Source organism: Herpailurus yagouaroundi, unplaced genomic scaffold (genome assembly GCF_014898765.1).
Source record: "Herpailurus yagouaroundi ecotype Mexico unplaced genomic scaffold, PumYag 67690, whole genome shotgun sequence".
Lineage (NCBI taxonomy): Eukaryota > Metazoa > Chordata > Mammalia > Carnivora > Felidae > Herpailurus > Herpailurus yagouaroundi.
Genome location: NW_024420490.1, coordinates 5,096,921 through 5,116,987, shown reverse-complemented (window position 1 = coordinate 5,116,987; position 20,067 = coordinate 5,096,921). Strand labels below are relative to the sequence as shown.

General features: G+C 45.3%; 1 long non-coding RNA gene across 1 annotated transcript; it reads left to right on the top strand.

Annotated features, from left to right (window-relative positions):
• The first annotated feature begins 167 nt into the window (after window positions 1-167).
• LOC121025634 (uncharacterized) lies at window positions 168-14,407 on the top strand. Its single transcript, XR_005788113.1, has 3 exons — window positions 168-337; window positions 12,308-12,443; window positions 13,478-14,407. It is a non-coding gene; the product is annotated as an uncharacterized LOC121025634 (long non-coding RNA).
• The last annotated feature ends 5,660 nt before the right edge of the window (window positions 14,408-20,067 follow it).

Below are 20,067 nucleotides of genomic sequence, written 5' to 3'. Positions count from 1 at the left end.
AGAACGGAAAGACGTCAGGCGCCGCGCCGGCCGCAGGCCTACCGGGAAGGCTCCTAAGGCGCGCCCCGCCCACCAAAAAGGCCCGCAGCCGCTCATTGGGTGTGGGAGCCAGGGCGGGCGGGGTTGGGGAAACTCCCGTCACCGCGCCACCGGCGGGTGAGGATCCGGGAACTTGAGGACGCCTGCCTGGGAAAGTGGCGCCCGGCTTCCGGGGCCCTGCGGGAAAATGGCCTTTTCCTTGGATTTTGCAACTCTGATTCGGCGTGCACGATTGGAAATCGTGCAGGTCACCTACAGTGAGCCCAGTCCTGCCGGTGCTGCACTTCTATAGCCTTCGGTCAATACACGGGATGATTCAGATTAATGGCACGGTTGGAGCCAAAAGAGAGAATATTTGGTTTCTGTAAATGGTTATGCTGCCAACTTGAGTTTAAGAGGTCATATAACAATTGTAGAATGCTGTCCTTTCTACCTGAGCCAGGATAAAAAAATCGGTTCCCCAAGTAAATACTGAGAGATCAGTGAGAGTGTAGCAGGATTCTCGCACTGATAGTCGTGACACCGACATCGAGGCTTTTCTTTCCTGGAAGCAATTTATATTCCTGCCAGTGGCACCGCTCAGTTGGGTTCGTATCCAAACAACTGAGCCCCGAACGCCACGTGGGGTATTTTTTTATATACTTTTTACTTCTTTGTTTCTCATATATGATAACACATAGTCTGATTAAGTGGTCTCATGTTACAAGGTCGTAAAGGATGTTGTCAAGTACATAGCAAGGTTGAGGGGTTTTTTTTCTTTCCTTAGGAAGGACACCCTATGACATCCCCCCCCACCCTTGGATGCTCGGACCCCTTTATTTAGGGTCAAAGAGCATCACCTTGGTTTAGAGGTTTATTTATATAGGCTGTTCTCCCACATATCTAGTATAGTCCACCTGAGGCCTGCCATTTGATGGCCACATTGACATTGTCCCAGGCCTCTCAGAGATGAGACAAGTTAGACAAGGGGTGGGGATCTGGCTCAAGGTTATCTGGGGTCCCCCATCATTGGGTTTTTTTGGGTAGTTGCGTTATAAAATCTTTGGCCTAGGCACATTAAGTTTTGAACAGAGACGACGGTGAACTTTTTCTGCACTAGGCAGGACAGTTTTTTTTTCCCAATAATTGAGCTTTTAAGAAGCCAAGCCTGGATAGTAGGACTGGGGTGTTTTGTCCTACTATAAGGCTTGTGGGGATCCAATTTTTTAGTCTCTTATGTCCATTGTTTCCCCATGTTGGTACCAACGAAGTATTCTATCCACAAAAAGAAGGTGAGTGTTAACAGAAACCTCGCTTCATATTTTTAGCCGGCCGGGGAGGGCCTCGGCCAATCCTATGGCAAAGAGTAGAGCAAGAATCACAATAATACTGAGAAATGGGGAGTGACAGTGCATCACAGTAAGGAAACATATAGAAAATAAGGACAGTCTTTTGTTTCATCGAACTGTCGATCCCTCAAACTTCTGCCGTGCATAGTTAGCTTCCGGAGTGGCTAAAGCAGGGCTGCAGTCTCCCAGAGCCTCTGGGGTTGCAGATTGCTTCTTCCATATGGTCAGCTTGCACAGTGTTGGTGGATCAGTAATGCACTCCCAGTTTCGAGATGCTGGCCTCACTCTGCTGTAGTGAATCCAGGGACCCACTTCGGCTACCTGTAGTGCAGGTGGGGTGGACAAAATGACAGTGAACAGGCCCCTCCAGAATGGTTTTAGGGGTTGGATATTTTATTCCTTTATCCATATTGCATCTCCTGGTTTAAAGGGGTGAATGTCTGTGGTCAGATTCACAGGTAATCGTTCCCTGACCCAGTGGTGTAAGGTGGTTAGGTTAAGGCCAAGGGCCTGCATCTGTTGTTTTAGGGTTAGATTGTCTATCTCATTTAGATCCCCCCTTATGCCCTGGATAATGGGGGTGAGGACACCCATAAAGGATTTCATAAGGGGAGAAAGCACGAGCCGGGGGAGGAGCCGAGGGTGGGGGGAGAGAGAGAGAGAGAGAGAGAGAGAGAGAGAGAGAATCTCAAGCGTGGAGCCTGATGTGGAGCTCCATGTCACCATAGTGAGATCATGACCTAAGCCAAAATCAAGCGTCAGATACTTAGCCCACTAAGCCACCCAGGTGCCCCTCCAATTTGTAATGAGTAGGATATTTTCTCACTTTTTTTTCTGCCAGAAATGTCAAAACTAGAGTTGGAAGTGACCCCAAAGGTAAGGGACACTTCAGGTGTTATATGAGTGGTGACAAGCTAAGGTTGCAGTTAATAGTCATTGGCTATGGGCCATGGTGATCTCATCTGTGCTAGAACGTTAACAAAGGACTCTTGCACCTGGAGGAGGAAAGGCCAGGGAGATGGAGAAATAATTATAAAAGGCAGGGACCTGAGGAAGAGAAAATCTTAAGAAAGAGGAGAATAAAAAATAACAAGTGTTGGGGAAGGTGTGGAGAAAAGGAAACCCTCATGCACTGTTGGTAGTGATGTAAATTGTTGTGGCCACTATGGAAGACAGTATGGAGGTTCCTCAAAAAAATTAAAAATAGGGGGCGCCTGGGTGGCTCAGTCGGTTAAGCATGTGTCTTCAGCTCAGGTCATGATCTCATGGTTCATGAGTTTGAGCCCCACATTGGGCTGTCTGCTGTCAGCGTGGAGCCTGCTTTGGATCCTCTGTCTCCCTCTCTCTCTGCCCCTCCCCGCTGTGTCCCTCAAAAATAAGTAAACATGGGGCGCCTGGGTGGCGCGGTCGGTTGAGCGTCCGACTTCAGCCAGGTCACGATCTCGCGGTCCATGAGTTCGAGCCCCGCGTCGGGCTCTGGGCTGATGGCTCAGAGCCTGGAGCCTGTTTCCGATTCTGTGTCTCCCTCTCTCTCTGCCCCTCCCCCGTTCATGCTCTGTCTCTCTCTGTCCCAAAAATAAATAAAAAACGTTGAAAAAAAAATTTTTTAAAAAAAATAAGTAAACATTTTTTTTAAAAGTAATATTTAAAAAAATTAAAAATAGGACTACCATACGATTCAGCAATCCCACTTCTGGGTATCTATGTGAAGAAAATGAAAATACTAAAACCCCATATAGTAAACTAATATGTTCACTGCAGCATTGTGTACAATAGCCAAGGTATGGAAATAACCTAAGTGTCCATCAATGGATGAATGGATAAAGAAGATGCAGTCTGTATGCAAAATGGAATATTAGCCATAAAAAGAAGGAAATGGTGCTATTTGCAACAACATGGATGGAACTTGAAAGCACGATCCTCAGTGAATTAAGTCAGACACAGAAAGACAAATACCATATAATCTCACATGTAGAATTTAAATAAAGATAAGAACAAAAACAAAACCTGGGCTTATAGACACAGAGAACAGATTGGTGGTTACCAGAGGTAGGAATGGGCGGTGGGGGAAATGGGTGAAGGGAGTCAAAATGCAGAAACTTTCAGCTATAAAATAAGTAAGCCCTGGGGGTGGAATGGCGACCTTAGCTGATAATATTGTATTGTATATTTGAAAGCTGCTAGGCGATTAGATCTTTAAAATGCTCATCACAAGGGGACAAAAGGCACTGTGTGGTGGTGAATGTTACCTAGACTTCCTGTGGTGATCATTTCACAATATGTACAAATTTTGAATCATGTTGTGCACCTGAAGCTAATATGATGTTATATGCCAATTATCTCCATTTTAAACCAGAAAAAGAATCCCTTCATTTCTTAAAGGAAAATAAACACTGACGGGTTCTATAATAATGTAAAAAAGGGGGGCGGGGAGGACTTCAGAGCTTGGGTGGAACTGGAGATGAGGGACTCCTTCTCTCTCCAGTGCTCCTGTCGTCCACTGCTCTCTGCTCTCCACTCTCGGTGAAGCCGGAGGATTGGGAGAAATATGCTTTTTGACCTTTCCTTTGCAAAGCTCCCCAAAACTACAATCGAGCTGAACTTTAGGGCAAATCATGGTCCTTACACGCCTTTGGCTTTCTTGGTGGGAGTTGTCCCCACCCGTGAATGACTTGGCATAGAAGGATCATGGATCATATACCCAGGTGAAAAAGTCAGTGGCTACTTGAGTGTTTGGTGTGCTAGGCCCCAAGCTGGTGGAAGGATTATGGCTAAGGGCTATTTTGACTTTGGAACCATATAAATGTTTTACGTAACCATAAAACAAAATGGAATAAAAACAGAAATGAGGGGTAACCAATGAATTTAACCATATACCAAGTTGCTGACATAATGGCACAGAGAATGGCCTGGAGCTATTGACTAATGCAGTAGTAAAACCAGAACAAAAACAGCTGCTAAAGACATCTTAAATTCTTTTCAGTTTATCTGTGTTATTGTTATTTCTAGATTACACACACACACACACACACACAAAGTGAATATATAATTATGTTAATGTCATTAGGAATCAAGATTTTCTGCATAAAATGGACACAAATCAAAGAAGTCAAAGCCTGGTGGTCCCGAATTTGAACTGGAAATAGCAGTATAAAACTATCTTCCCTTAAAAGATACACAGTAAAACCTTGCTTTGTGAGCATAATTCGTTCTGCAAACATGGTTGTAACCCAAAGCACTTGTATATCAGAGTGAATTTGCCCATAAGAAATATTGCAAACTCGGGCGCCTAGGTGGCTCAGTCGGTTGAGCGTCCTGACTTCCGCTCAGGTCATGATCTCGCAGTCCGTGAGTTTGAGCCCCGCATCGGGCTCTGTGCTGACAGCTCAGAGCCTGGAGCCTGCTTCAGATTCTGTGTCTCCCTCTCTCTCTGCCCCTCCTCTGCTCATGCTCTGTCTTTCTCTCTCTCTCTCTCAAAAATAAATAAACATTAAAAAAAATTTTTTAAGAAATATTGGAAACTTAGGTGATTCGTTCCACAACCCAAAACTATTCATATAAAAATCATTACAATACTGTAATACAAAATAAGAAAATCAAAATAGAAAAATTAAAAAAATTAACCTGCACTAAACTTTGAAAACCTTCAGGGCTGGTGTGAGGGAGACGAGAGAGGAGGGTTATTGTGTAGGGCGACTTTCACTCTGACTAATGGAATCATTGCTATCTATTGGCTCAGTGGAATCTTTTTCTTTTTGTGCAACTTTAACAAGGAACTTATCCAATGACACTTGCTTTTGCCTCCTTTTGAGGATTTCTTGGAATGTGACAATGCATTGTCATTAAAGAGATTCCTCACTCACACTGCTGCAGCCTTATTCGGGTGGTGCTTTTCTACACAATTTCGCACTTCTTCCCACATTTCACACATCTCCCTAATCTCACTTGAAGTGAGGGATTCCACCGCCTTTTTCCCCTCCTCCTCTGCAGACGAGATCTCCTCCGTAACCTCTTGCTGTAGCTCTCGATGCAGATCCGTCATTTCCTCAGTGGTCAGCTCCTGGCCACGTTCCTCCACCAGCTCCTGAATGTCATCCTCATTCACCTCCAGTCCCGTGGTCTTCCCCAAGGACACAATTTTAGTGACAACTGGCGGCTCCTGTTCACGAGCAAGCCCCTCTGCGTCATGCCCAAGAACGCATTCAGGCCACAGTTTTCTCTAAGCAGAATTGAGGGTTCTCTTGGCGACCCCATTCCAGGCTTTATCGACGATCTGGAGGTAATTCACGATGTGGAAATGACTTTTCCAAAATTCTCGGAAGGTAAGGTTTGTTCCTTCAGTCACCTTGAAGCATTGCTGAAATAGCGCTTTTTAAACTGTAAAGCTTTTTAAACTTTGAAATGACCTGCTAATCCATGGGCTGAAGGACTGGAGTGTTGGGAGGAAGGAACTTGACCTTAAAAACTCGAATTTCTCCAGGAAGTCATCCTCAAAGCCTAGAGAATAAGCAGGAGTATTATGCATAACCAGCAAGGGTTTGAGAAGCAGATTCTTTCCTAAAAGGTCTATTTCTTCACTGTAGGACTGAAGGCCTCATTGATCCACTCAATGAACAAGATAGGAGTGACCCAAGCTTGCTGTTGGACTCCACATAACGTTTAAGTGGCTCTTCTGCACCTTGCATTTCTTGAAGGCCCGTGGATTCTCGGAATGATACATGAGCTGGGGCTTTACTTTAAAATCCCTGCTTGCCTTAGCACAAAACAAGAGGGTGAGACGGTCTTTCATGGGCTTGAAACCGGGCACTGCTTTCTCTTCTTTGTAATGTAGGTCCTCTTTGGCATCTTTTTCCAAAAAAGCCCCGTCTCATCGCAGTTAAAAACTTGCTCCAGCAGGTAACACTCGGAAGCCATGAGCTTCTGGAACTCCATAGCGAATGCCTCAGCTGCCTTAGCATCCGAACTCACGGCCTCTCCATGCCTCACAGCACTATGATACTTCCCCTCTTAAAGTTTTCAAACCATCCCCTGCTTGCCTTGAAGCCTTCTTTGTTTTCTCTTGACGTACCCGGCAGTTTACTTACGAGGTTGGCGTACAAGGCCTTTGCCTTCTCGCACATAGAGTTCTCACAGTCACCTCCTAGTTGTTTCTCATTTATCCGAACGAGAAGCAACTTTTCTACATTTTTCAGAACATGTGGCCATTGTTTTGATATTCTAGTGACTCCTTTTGCTGCCTCTAGACCCCTTTTCTCTTCTTTCTTCTTTAATATTTTGCAAATGGCTGACTTAGACTTCTTATAAAATCTTGCAATTTCAGCCACTCTTACATCTCGTTCATACTTCTCGATGATTTCCTTCTTAACTTCCACCACAATCATATCCTTCTTCTTACTGCCTTTCTTTTCAACCTTTTTCTGCATGGGGGCCATCGTATACGCTCGCAAGGATGTTGACTACAGTACAGTATTAATCAACTCTTGTCACAGACTGTATTTAATGTAACTGGCAATAAGGCAGCAGAGGAAAGGGTCTCTATCTGCAGGCAGCCTGATCTAGAATGAAGCAGAACATTCCTAAGCTTACTCTTGTCTGGAAAAGCAAAGGACTATCCACAGGTGCTCTGAAGGGACAAAAAATACACTAGTGCCAGTTGTGGGCACCTTCCAACATTCTGAAAAATCACTGATTCCCGCCAGACACCACGGCCTGAGACCAAGCATGCAAGCATGGGAGATGATCACCCACAATCCCACAGAAAGAGAGCGAGAAAGAGAGAGAACCATTGGCTCAGTTGTGATCATGTGATGTTCAGCGTCATGTACTACTTGTATTGCAAAACATCACTCATTTATCAAGTTAAAATTTGGGGCACCTGGGTGGCTCAGTCGGTTGAGCGGCTGACTTCGGCTCAGGTCATGATCTCGTGGTCCGTGAGTTCGAGCCCCGCGTCGGGCTCTGTGCTAACAGCTCAGAGCCTGGAGCCTGTTTCAGATTCTGTGTCTCCCTCTCTCTGACCCTCCCCCATTCATGCCCTGTCTCTCTCTGTCTCAAAAATAAATAAATGTTAAAATTTTTTTTTAATTTATTAGAAATGTTTGCTTGTCTTTTGGAACACTCGCAGAACAAGTTACTCGCAATCCAAGGTTTTACTGTACATCCTAACTGTCCCCACTGGAAATACTGAGAAACAAAGAACTGTCCAATAGTAATTATTCTGAAAACTGGTAAAAAAAAAAAAACAAACAAACAAAAAAAAACACCTGGTAAAAAGAAAGAATCAAGGTTTTATCTGGCCTCTTGTAAACCAATAGTTAGGGAAAGTTCTTTATGGGACAGTTTCTGCCAATAAATACAGAAGGAATCCTGGAGTTTTCATATCCCTGACGTTCAATAACAGATCTAGCCACCAGGAACTTTATAATGCATGACCAAATAGCGCCTGATCAAGCAGCAGCCTGCACCTTCTGCCAGAGACCAGCCCAGGTGCCTCACTCGTCTGCAGAATGTTCCTGCCTCTAAATCAAACTAGAACTCCAGCAAGCCTTAGACATCCTACCAGCTGACAGGATGCAATCTGTAAAATCAAAAGATGGGGAAAACATTATAGGAGAGATGAACTAGTGTCTTTAAAAACCAAGTGGCCGGGGGCGCCTGGGTGGCTCAGTCGGTTGAGCGTTCAACTTCAGCTCAGGTCATGATCTCAACGGTTGGTGAGTTCCAGCCCTGCATCGGGCTCATTGCTGTCAGCGCAGAGCCTGCTTTGGATCCTCTGTCCCCCCCGCCCCCTGCACCTCCCCCGCTCGCTCTCTCTCGCTCAAAAATAAACATTAAAAAAAAAAAAGCCAAATGGCAGGATTTAAAAACAACAGGACAAGGGAAGTGTCATATGTTAAGAGATTTAAGAGACTTGTTAGGCAAATGAAATCTGGCTGTCTCAAACAAACCAAATGTAAAAAAAAAAACAAAAAAAACCCCCAAAAAACCAAAGACATTTAGTAGGTAATTTGGACAATTTAAACACTGACTAGATGTTTGATGATATCGAAGAATTGTTTAGGTGTCCAGACACTATCAAAGTCATTTTAAAAAGACTTCTTATCTGTAACAGATACATGCTGAGGTATTCGTGGTTGAGATAATTTGATATCTGAGAGCGGCTTTAAAATTATCCAGCAACAGTGGTGGCCTCGCTGGGGTACCTTGTAAGACGGTCACAGGAAACCGGGTGGGCCGATGACCGATAACCATCACAGCCGAGTGGTGCCTATGTCGGAGGTCACCGTACTCTTCTCTCTACTCCTGCGGATCTTTGACGATTTCTCCTTGTGGAAAGAGCATTATAGATGCCAGACACCGGCGATTACATATTAGACAGTTATGTTTAGTTGATTTAAGAAAATCCCCATTCCCACTTTTTGGTATTTACTATAGGGCCGGGAAGCTATGGAGGACTTGCTCATGTCAGGCAAGTGTAGACATTTATAAACAGCCGGTTCACAATACACACTGCACACCTGTAAACCAGGCACTGGCATTACAAATGTCAGGGGCGCGATGGCTGTCTTGGAGCTCGTGGTCCGAGGGGCGGGGAGGGGGCAGACATTAAGCAGATACATTACACACATAATTACACATAAAATTAACACATTTCCACTGTAGTGAGTGTCATTAAGGGCAGAGGGGCTGGGGGTGGTCAGGAAATGCTGAGGGAAATCTTTTTAGGTACAGTCTGCCAGCTGGGGGCTGACTGGTTAAGGCGAGGCAGGCACACAGCCAAGTGTGGAAAGAAGCTTGGCAGTAGATCCTCCTGGTCCGTTCAGACCTCATCAAGGATCTAGACATTTGTCCCAAGTGCAAGGAGATGCCGAAGAAGAATTTCAACATTAGCTTTGCAAGATAAGATGTACCCGCATATCACAAGATCCCAAGGGAAATCAATTGGAACAGGTGCCACAGGGTTTTCACAGAAGCATGGGTTTCCTGAATCCATGGTAAGATGTATGAAAAATGGTGGGCGTGGTTCTTTCTTTCTTTGTTTCTTTCTTTCTTTCTCTTTTTTTAATGTTTTTATTTATTTTTGAGACAGAGACAGAGCATGAACAGGGGAGGGGCAGAGAGAGAGAGAGGGAGACACAGAATCCGAAGCAGGCTCCAGGCTCCGAGCTGTCAGCACAGAGCCTGACACGGGGCTGGAACCCACAGACCGCAAGATCGTGACCTGAGCCGAAGTCGGACGCTCAACCGACTGAGCCACCCAGGCGCCCCTATTTTTTTTTTTTTAATGTTTTTATTTAGGTCCGCTCTTTCTATTAGCCAACACAGTGATGTGGACAGATGGATTCCAAAATCGTCCCTATTGTGGGTGCACTCAAGCTGGAGAGAACGTAAGCATGAAAAGCTGGGACCCCCGGGTCTGTATTTCAGGCCTTTGACCTATTCTGTGTGGTCCAACAAGAGCAGGGGAGGATTTCCTTTCCATCTGTGGTTGCATCAGCCTGGGCCGGCTTTCATCAGACCACAGATTGCATCACCTCGCACATCCTTCCAACTCTGGCCTCATTCTCCCACCACGCAGACCTTTGCTGACCAGTCTGGCCTTAAGTTACCATCAATCATTTTCAGGGGCTGATTCCCCAACCAGAAGCAGCCTTTGGAAACCTAAGACCAGGCTGAGGGAGAGGTGGCATTACACCTGGGCTCTGGAACCAGTCCCCCTGGGCTCCTATCTTGGCTCAAGCTCTTACTAGCTGTGTGACCAAGGGCATGTTGTCTAGCCCCTCAGTGCCTCAGTTTCCTCATCTTTAAAAGGAGAATAATGACAATATTCATGTCACAGGGCTGATACGAGGCTTATACAGATTAGTATTTGTCAAGCACTTAGAACAGCACCTGGAATTCGGTAAATGTGCAAATCTTTAAACCTCTTGGTGCCTTGCTGTCCTCATGACAAAAGCAACTTTTAGGGGCGCCCGGGTGGCTCAGTTGGTTAAGCCTCCCACTCGATTTCAGCTCAGGTTGTGATCTCGCGGTTTGTGAGTTCAAAGCTCCGCATCAGGCTCAGGGCGACACTGACAACCCGAAGCCTGCTTGGGATTCTCTCAATCCCTCTCTCTCTCTGCCCCTCCTGCACTTGCTCTGTCTCTCTTTCTCAAAATAAATAAACTTAAAAAGAAAAGAAAAGCAACTTTTAGAAACTTCTATCTTCCAGATATGCTTTGAAAATGAATCAGTTTGGTACCTGGTTGATTTAAGGGGTGACTACTACCTTTACAGTCAAGTTTAACTACTGTTTGGGGACTACCACCAAGTGCTATTAAACAAAGGGACAGAATCTGTGTCACTGTAGTACCTGGCCAAAGGTCAGGAAGCAGCCGGGCCGAACAACGGCAGACCGTCCAATGGCAAATGTGGGGTGCTCAGTGAGCTCTGCACCTGATGTGACAGCTCACGGCTTCTTACTGCATCAGGTTCTCCCCTCGCGAAAACGCACAGGGCCTTGTCAATTGCACAACTGGCTTCACCGTTGACAAATCTTGCCAATCTTTTTTTTTTTTTTTTAGATTTTTGATCTTTGATTTTGATTTTTTGGTAAAAAAATCGCTTTTACTTATTTATTTTTATTTTTCGAAGTAAACTTTATTAGCAATCCAAGAAACAGATTAGAGTAAAAATGATGCCACTTTTCACTTAGTAACTTGAAGGAGATTTTCTGTTTGTTCATCTGATTAATTTTCTGTTTTAAATGGTGCTGCTACTTGGTACTGGCAAAAGTGAGATCAAACAGATACTTGGTTCCAACAGCGTTTATACCCTGCAGGGACTGGGGTAACCGAAACCCTCTTTCTGAAAACCCATGTGGATGGGTGTCTCATTAGTTTTAGTTATGATACTCATTTGTACCTGGTACTTCTCTTTTTTTTTTTTTTAAGTGGGCTTCATGCCCAGCATGGAGCCCCAAAGTAGGGCTCAAAGTCACGACCCTGAGATCAAGACCCGAGCAAAGATCAAGGGCCAGAAGTTTAGGCTGCTGAACCGACTGAGCCACCGAGGCGGCCCTGCATCTGGTAATTCCTCTTTTAGAATGCCCTAGGAAATATTTGGATCTATCAACGAAGGTTTTGTTCCAAGAGGTTCATAGCAACTTTATACCAAATAAAAGGGGAGAGGGAGAATAGCTAAGTCCCCAACATTAGAAAAATGCTTAAGTACATTGTATTTTGGGACCTCATTCTTAGTGGTTGTATAATATTATTTCAGTGCATATATTTACACATATATGTATTTACCGTTAAAAATGATGTATATAGAGGTACCTGGGTGGTTCAGTCGGTTAAGCGTCTAAGATTATTTATTTATTTATTTTTAATATGAAATTTATTTTCAAATTGGTTTCCACACAACACCCAGTGCTCATCCCAACAGGTGCCCTCCTCAATGCCCATCACCCACTTTCCCCTCCCTCCCACCCCCATCAACCCTCAGTTTATTCTCAGTTTTTAAGAGTCTCTTATGTTTTGGCTCCCTCCCTCTCTAACTTTTTTTTCCCCTTCCCCTCCCATGGTCTTCTGTCAAGTTTCTGAGGATCCACATAAGAGTGAAAACATATGGTATGTGTCTTTCTCTGTGTGACTTATTTCACTTAGCCTAACACTCTCCAGTTCCATCCACGTTGCTACAAAAGGCCAGATTTCATTCCTTCTCATTGCCACGTAGTATTCCATTGTGTATAGAAACCACAATTCCTTTATCCATTCATCACTTGATGGACATTTAGCCTCTTTCCCTAATTTGGCTATTGTTGAAAGTGCTGCTATAAACATTGGGGTACAAGTGCCCCTATGCATCAGCACTCCTGTATCCCTTGGGCAAATTCCTAGCAGTGCTATTGTTGGGTCATAGGGTAGATCTATTTTTAATTAAAGATTTTTATTTTTAAGTAATCTCGACACCCAGTGTGGAGCTCCAACTCACAACCCCAAGATCAAGAATCGCATGCTCCACCGACAGAGCCAGCCGGTGCCCCGATCTTGCCAATCTTAAAGAAAGCTAAAGCGGGGATTTACCAAACACAAGGTAGGGGTAGTTATGGAATTCACCAAACAGCTACAATAGGATTCTTTTATGAAACATTTCCTCATCATTTTAGAACTAGTGCTTTTCTTATTGTATAAAAGCATGTTCAACGAAGAAAATCTGGAAACTAAAAAGAAGTCTGTGTGTCACCTCCCAGTGATACTCTGTCACGACACATTTACATATTTTTTAAAATGTATAGAAATGAGATCAGAAGATACCTCATATTGGGGCGCCTGGGTGGCGCAGTCGGTTAAGCGTCCGACTTCAACCAGGTCACGATCTCGCGGTCCGTGAGTTCGAGCCCCGCATCGGGCTCTGGGCTGATGGCTCAGAGCCTGGAGCCTGTTTCCGATTCTGTGTCTCCCTCTCTCTCTGCTCCTCCCCCGTTCATGCTCTGTCTCTCTCTGTCCCAAAAATAAATAAACGTTGAAAAAAAATTAAAAAAAAAAAGATACCTCATATTTTGTAATCCTTTCCCCACAGGTGATTAAATCTTTTTAACAACCTAATTTTTAACTCCTAATACTAGATTGTAGCTACAATTCAACCACTCCCTTATTGTTGCACAATTAGATGGCTTTCCACTTTTACAGTCATAAACCATGCTTGGTGAGCATATTTGTAGCGATCATCTCATCTAGATTTTTTTTTTTTTTAGGGTACATTCCTAGAGGTGAAGTTGCTGGGTCGGACAGCACGCAAGCACTTTAGGGATGTGATTCATATGGCTACTATGCCTTCTAGGAAGGGTTAAACCCTTTTCAGTAAGTGAGGCCCATAGAAAACATTATACCTATAACAAAGGGTGGTGGTAAAGGGGCTAACAAGTGGGACTCGGAGAAAAAGTGGTGTCCTAGGTTCACTTGCTTCCCCGACACCATGAGGAGAACATGGCACATACCTTCCCTGGCCCGTGTGTGCCCCCGGGTGGCTGGATCTGGGGGGCTGCAGGGCCAGGAAGACAAATGTATTTACAAGTAAACTGAAGAAAGATTGTGTCAATAATTTGTTTTGTTCTGGGATCTTCCAAGACTTGTTTACCATTGCAGAAAACTCCTATCACCAATGGTAAAGCTGCTAGTGGTATTCGACTCACTGACTTAACACCTCACTTCCATCTACACCCGCAGCTGTTACAGAGAGGGAGAGATTCCGCGTTCGGGGGCAAACATCCAACCACTCCATTGCAGCTCTAGGTATTCACAGGCAAGCCAAGGTATGAGTTCGTAACACATTACTTTGCTTTCCTTTCTTCTTTATATTAAAGTCTTTAAAATATATAAGAATTGGGTGTGTTGGTAGGTAATATTATCCACGAGTTGCATTTCAGAATAGTAAAGAGGATGTTTAAAAACATTTGCTATGAAAAGGGACCATTGGGCTGTGGTAGCATTGAGAGCAGTTGCTGGCGACCTCTGGTGGCACACTCGAGCATTGCTTCACTCAGCTAGTGGTTCTTGGGCTTAAAAGCTTGTTGGCTCCAAAATGTGATAAAAAAAAATGACCTTTTTGGCAAAACTCAAAGCAAAAAATTCCCTGAGTTGTTCTTGGCCGTCTATCTCATCTGTCGTCATTTGGATCCACCCCCACCCCGGGCCACACAGCTACCATTCCCTAAAGTGAAGCCTGGTCCTTTCCGGGGAAGGATGCCGCTGCACAGGGCTCCTCCTTGTTGATGTGCTGGAGACCGAGCCGGGGAAATGGAGGGAAAGTCAGGAGCTGAGGGAAGTAACGCCAACCCCAGGTCTCTGTTCAGAACTAGAAAATGTAAGCAAAGAGGCAGCTTATGTCACATCCCATTATTTTTTCTGTCTTACCTGCTGGGGCCTCCCGGCTTTTTCCCCTCCATGCATAGCAAGGTCCCGGCGTGTACTTTCAGCACAAGCTTTCCTTACACAAGTGATTCTCCATCTTAGCATGCATGAGCCTCACCAGTCCGGGCGCGGCCTGTCGGGGCCGCCCCGGCTTTCGGCTTTCGGCTTTCGGCTTTCGGGAGCTGGGAGAAGGACTTCGCATTGCCCGCAAGCTCGCAGGGGGGGCAGGTGCAGCCTGTTTGGGGAGGAGCTCAGGCGGCCTCAACTCCTGGTCAGTAGTGAGCCATGTTTACCATTCTCATTTCCTGAGACCACAATACTTTGCTCCATATCCTAAGTGCCCGGATTTTAGGGAATTTGCGGTTTTCTGAAGGCAAGCCAGCGCAGGACCGCAAGGCCGCCTCATAGAAAGGGGCTCCGGGAACCCTCTCCTGGCGAGGGTGGGCGGAATCAGGGGTGATTACCAAGCCCCCCCCTCCCCCCCCGCCTCGCCCAGGGGGAGCAGGGTTTCCTGCACCACAGCCTCTACCCCAAATGGGGCCGCGTGCACCCAACACAATGCCCAATCGAGAAAAACGATTTCCCTCCTCCTGGCAACTCCGGGACCTTTGAGAGGATCCCGTCTTCCAGCGCATGAGTGTCTTTTCAGGGAGAACTAGAACCTCAAGTGGCCAGAGTCCTTGTGTATTTGTCATTTCTCGTGGACTTGTTCTTTGCAGTCACTGAAAACCAAAATCTTGCCGGGCTTTCTCATAACTGAATAAATATGAAAGCAAAAGACATGGGGAACGAAGAGAAGGAAAGATGTATGGGGGAAGGCGGAGAAACCTAGGTTGGGAGGACTGGCTGCAAAGGGGAAGAGCGGTGATTTTTCTGGAAAGAAAAAAGTCGAAAGAGGGAGACGGCAGAGGAACTGGAGACAAAACAGAAGGCCAACAAGATCCCCGTCGCCCCTGCCGGGGCGGTGGTGTCCACGCCCTGGGCGCGCTTCGCAAGCGCGGTGTGCGCACGTTTCACGTGGGACCGGTCCGCTGACCCCGGTCCGGCCTGCGGGATACCCGCGGGGGTCCCCCGAGCACGTTGTCGCCGGGGTGGTCCGCGTGACCCACGGCATCCGGCAGGAGCTGACACGGGGCTGTGGGCGGAGGCGGCCGCCCCGTCGGAGCTGCCGAGCGGACAGGCCCCCGGGGCCGGCGAGCCGCGCAGACTCCTTCAGGCCCCCTCGGGCCTTCGGACGGCCCGCGTCCTGGCCGCCGCCTCCAGAGACACCCTGACCCCCACCCACCTGGCTCGGCTGCTTCTGGATTCCCGACCCCCACCGAAACTGTGGAACAATAAACGTTTGCTGCGTCGAGCCACTCGCGTTTGTACCGGAACAAGACACGTCTGCTGAAGTGGGGGAGGCCCGGGAACGCGGAGTCCCGAACGAACAAGGAGAGTTCCAGACCGATTGCCCTGCCCTCCCTCTCAGCTGCCCAGCGCCCTGTGTTTCAGATCTCCCTGGGGCATCATTTTCGGGTGAGGACCAGGACCCCCTGGTCTAAGTCGCACATTTCCAGGATCACCGTGGGACGCGGGAGTGCTCGCCACACTTCTTCCTGCCGCAGCGCGTGGCGAGAACGGTGCTCTTTGTGCGGCGCAGTGGCGTGAACCTGCCGGGCTGCCCTCACCCCAGTGCGGAGGCCCCACACGGGTTCTGGCCTCGGTGAATGTAGGGGCGTAGTATGCTGACACCCCTATGGCTCATCTGTTGCACCCCGACTGCGAAGTTCTCTGCGAGATGATCTTTGTGGTTCTGCCATCTTTCTCACCCCGGGGTTCTTAGCTGAACCTCAGAACACCGAAAATGACGTGACCCTCTTTCCAATTCTCGCGGAGAGCACATAACCCTTCCTATTCTAGGTGCAGAAGAGAGGTTCATTCCTTACCTACAATGGATGCTCCGGGTGTAATCCTCTCCCGGGCTAAGGCCTGGAAGGTAATAGAACTTTGCCAGTGAGTCATGGTGTCTTTCTGAAAGAATGCAACCTTGCCAATTTAGAGCTGGGGTAGCTTTAGCAATGGCTAGTTCAGGTCTCTAGTTCACTAATGGACAGACTAAGGCCCAGAGAGGTTAAGTAATTTGTCTGAGATCACACAGCTAAAGTTCTCTGGAATGAGAATAGAACTCAGAATTCTCGACCTTTAGCCTAAATTCCCACTCTGTAAGACTTTTAATGGAGAGTGAGGGAATAAATGCATGAGCAAAACTTTTATTTCTTGGCTTTATAATGCCTGCAATTTACTTTAACGTAATCCAGTGTAAATGGAGTGCTATAAATGTGTCTGGGAATTCACTTTAATCTTCTCTACCTTAGGGGCAGTCAGTTAACCTGTAAAGTACCCTAATCAGGGAGCCACACTTCAGGGGTAGGTTATTAACATTGGAAGGACCCTAGCCAGAAGTCCATATTTTAGGGGACCTGCAAATACCCTAAGTTTCCACCGGAAAGGTTACCAATTCACGTACGAAGTGTTAGAAATGATTTTCAGTTGGTGAATTAAGTGGTGTTCAAGACATGCTATTGGCTAAAAAGATGACAAGGGACCTGAGCCCTTGCATGAACATAGTATAAGAAAGAGTCTGACAAGTCAGAGCTCCACCGCCTGTGAGGTAGTGGCTTGTGCTTGCTGCTTACTGAGGACTTTGTCATCTCTATCTGTCGCGGATCAACATTTTGGGAAGAAGCGTGTGACAGTGCCGAAAAGGAGTAAGCAGAACCCTCAACTGCACATGGGAACAGAACCGTGTGGCAGGTTCTGGGCCTGCATACGAATAAATGATTTTGACAGATTTCTGTGGCTTCTTTGCTTGTAACATGCCAGCGAAGTGATAGGGAGGGAAGGAGACAGAGTTTCTGCCTACTTCAGTTTCAGGAAGCTGTCGGATTTATCCAAACAACCTGACAAAGTTGAAGTCCTGGTTCATTCATTCATCCAACGGATATTTAGGGAGCACCCATACTAGGATTTTATGATACAAAAACAGACAAAATCCCACATTGTAAAGTTGTGTAGATAAGTTTGCGAAAACATATCCAAAGTAACTGGTAGGTTTAATCAAAAGGTATCCTGAGTTCTTTAGAGAGACCCAGGAGGGCAGAGCTTCCTCAACTCTTTAGTTTTCCAAAAATGAAACAGTTGCAGAAATTACATGAGAAAAGAAAGCCATTTATGTGTGAAACTAAAATTTAAGGAGTATTTCAGTGCTTCTCAAAGTGCAGTCCCAGACAAGTAGCATCAACATCAACCAACACCTCATTAGAGATGCAAATTCCCAGACCCCAACCCAAACCCCCCAAATAGGAAACTCGGGTTGGGGGCCTGCAGTCTTTCTTTTAAAGAGCTCTCCAGGTGATCCAGATGCCAAGTTTGAGGATCACTGGTCTACTTCTTAACAAAGAGCAATTCCACCAGGTGGGACTCTTTCACAAGTAACAAAAAGACATTTTTTTTCTGTAATTGCTGGATGATTCTGCCAGGTGACTCTTACGTGAGAAATTAAAAACATACCTGTTCTGTAATTGTAGGAAAATTCCACCAGGTGGCACCCTAACCCGAGTAGCAGAAAAAACAGTGGTTTTGCAATTACATACTTCCACTAGGTGGTATTCTAACTTGAGTACTAGGAAAAACATATGTGCTCTGAAATTATATGATAATTCCACCAGGTGGCACTCTAACCTGAATACAGCTTTCCCCGAACTAACCACAAGTGAGTTATGCCACTTCCCTCTTTGGAGAGGACTGCATTAGTACCTGTTTTCCCTAGGTGAAAGAAATCCGAAGAGGATTTTCACTTTTGTAATAATGTACTAATGTAGGTCCTTCCTAAGACCAAGCAGTGTAACTCGAACTTTTGGAAGGGAGGGGACACTCTTTGCTTTATGCCATTTCGGCTTAGGAATGGTTTCATGGGAACCTTCAACTTTTGGATAGCAAGGGAAACCTGTAAGAAAAACAAACATGTTATGTGATTGCAAGATAATTCAACTGGGTGGCACTCTAACCTGAGTAGGAGAAAAATGTATCATGCAATTGCAAGATAATTCCACTAGGTGGCATTCTAACTTGAGTAATAGGAAAACATCTGATTTGGAATTACTTGAAAATTTCACTGGGCGGCACCCTAAGGATATAGGAAAAAACTTCTCTGATCCGCAATTGCACAATATATCCACTGGGTGACACTGTAACTAATTAGCTAACTAGCCAACTAACCAACTAACTAGCCAACTAGCTAAGTAGCCAACTAGCCAACTAGCTAGTTAAATAAAAGAATGGACAGCTAAAGAGATAGGTAAATAAATAAATGAATGATAAGAAACAATCAAACAGATAGTTCGATAATAAAGAAAAATAAATAAATAAATAAATAAATAAATAAATAAATAAATAAATAAATAAATAAAATTGTTTTGCGATTACACGCTAACTCCACCAGGCGGCACTGCAACACAAAAAGAAAATAAATAAATAATTGGTGCTGCAATAACATAAAAATTCCACCAGATGGCACTCTAACACAAGAAATCGGGAAAATACAATTGTGCAATTATAGAAAATTCCACACGATGGCACTCTAACATAACAAATCGCTGATTGCTGTTCTCCAGAATTTCCAGTAGATGGCACTCTAACATAAGAAATAGGAAAAATTCACCTGTCTTGGGAAACTTTGGCATTTAAGTAAACTTTTTACAAAATACATGGTAACAAATTTATAGGAATTATTTATTTATGAATTCAAGTGTAAATTAAAATGTAGTAATACGCTTTCAGTGCTTTGGACATATCTTAATTACAGGGCTTATTCTTTGCATTTAAAGAATATTTTTTAAATATATTTTTTAATTTACACCCAAGTTAGTTAGCATATAGTGCAGTAACGATTTCAGGATTAGATTCCAGTGATTCATCCCCTATGTATAACACCCACCACTCATCCAGACAAGTGTCTTCCTTAATGGCCCTTACCCATTTAGCTCATCCCCCCCATCCACAACCCTTCCAGCAACCTTCAGTTTGTTCTCTGTATTTAAAAGTCTATTATGTTTTATCCTCCTCCTTGTTTTTATCTGGGGGGTGGGGAGAGAGAGAGAGAGAGAGAGCGAGAGAGAGACCAAGCGGGGGAGGGGCAGAGAGAGAGGAAAACACAGAATCTAAGCAGGGTCCAGGCTCTGAGCTGTCAGCCCAGAGCCCTACGCAGGGCTCCAACTCACCAGCCATTAGATCATGACCTGAGCTGAATGAACCACCCAGGCGTCCCTTATCCTTTACATTTTAATGACTTGTTTGTACATTCTTCCCACCATTGGCGGGTCCTCTAGGGCAGAGACTATCTAATTTTTCTACCTCCACAGCCTCTATTACAGTAACTGATGCATAACAGGAATTCTGTAAGTATTTATTTAAAAAGTGAGAGAAAGAATGAATGAAAGTGTGAGAAGCCAGTGAAGGTCAAATAAATGGAGGGAAGACATCACGAATCTAGAGTTGTTGGGCTGTATTCCCAGGGCTTCCGCGCCCAGCAGTTGGACAGGTAGGGTGAAATGTAGAGGAAAATGTGCTTGAGACCCAAAAAACAATGATGTTCATCTAAATGCCTTCCAAATTTGAGGGGGGGAATCACCAAATTATAAGATTTTTGTTTTAAATTGGCGAAGCGTAGGGTTACCTGGGTGTCTCAGTCAGTTGACTCTTGATTTCAGGTCAGGTCATGACCCCAGGGTCTGGGATGGAGAGGCTCCTCGGGCTCTTGCTTGGGA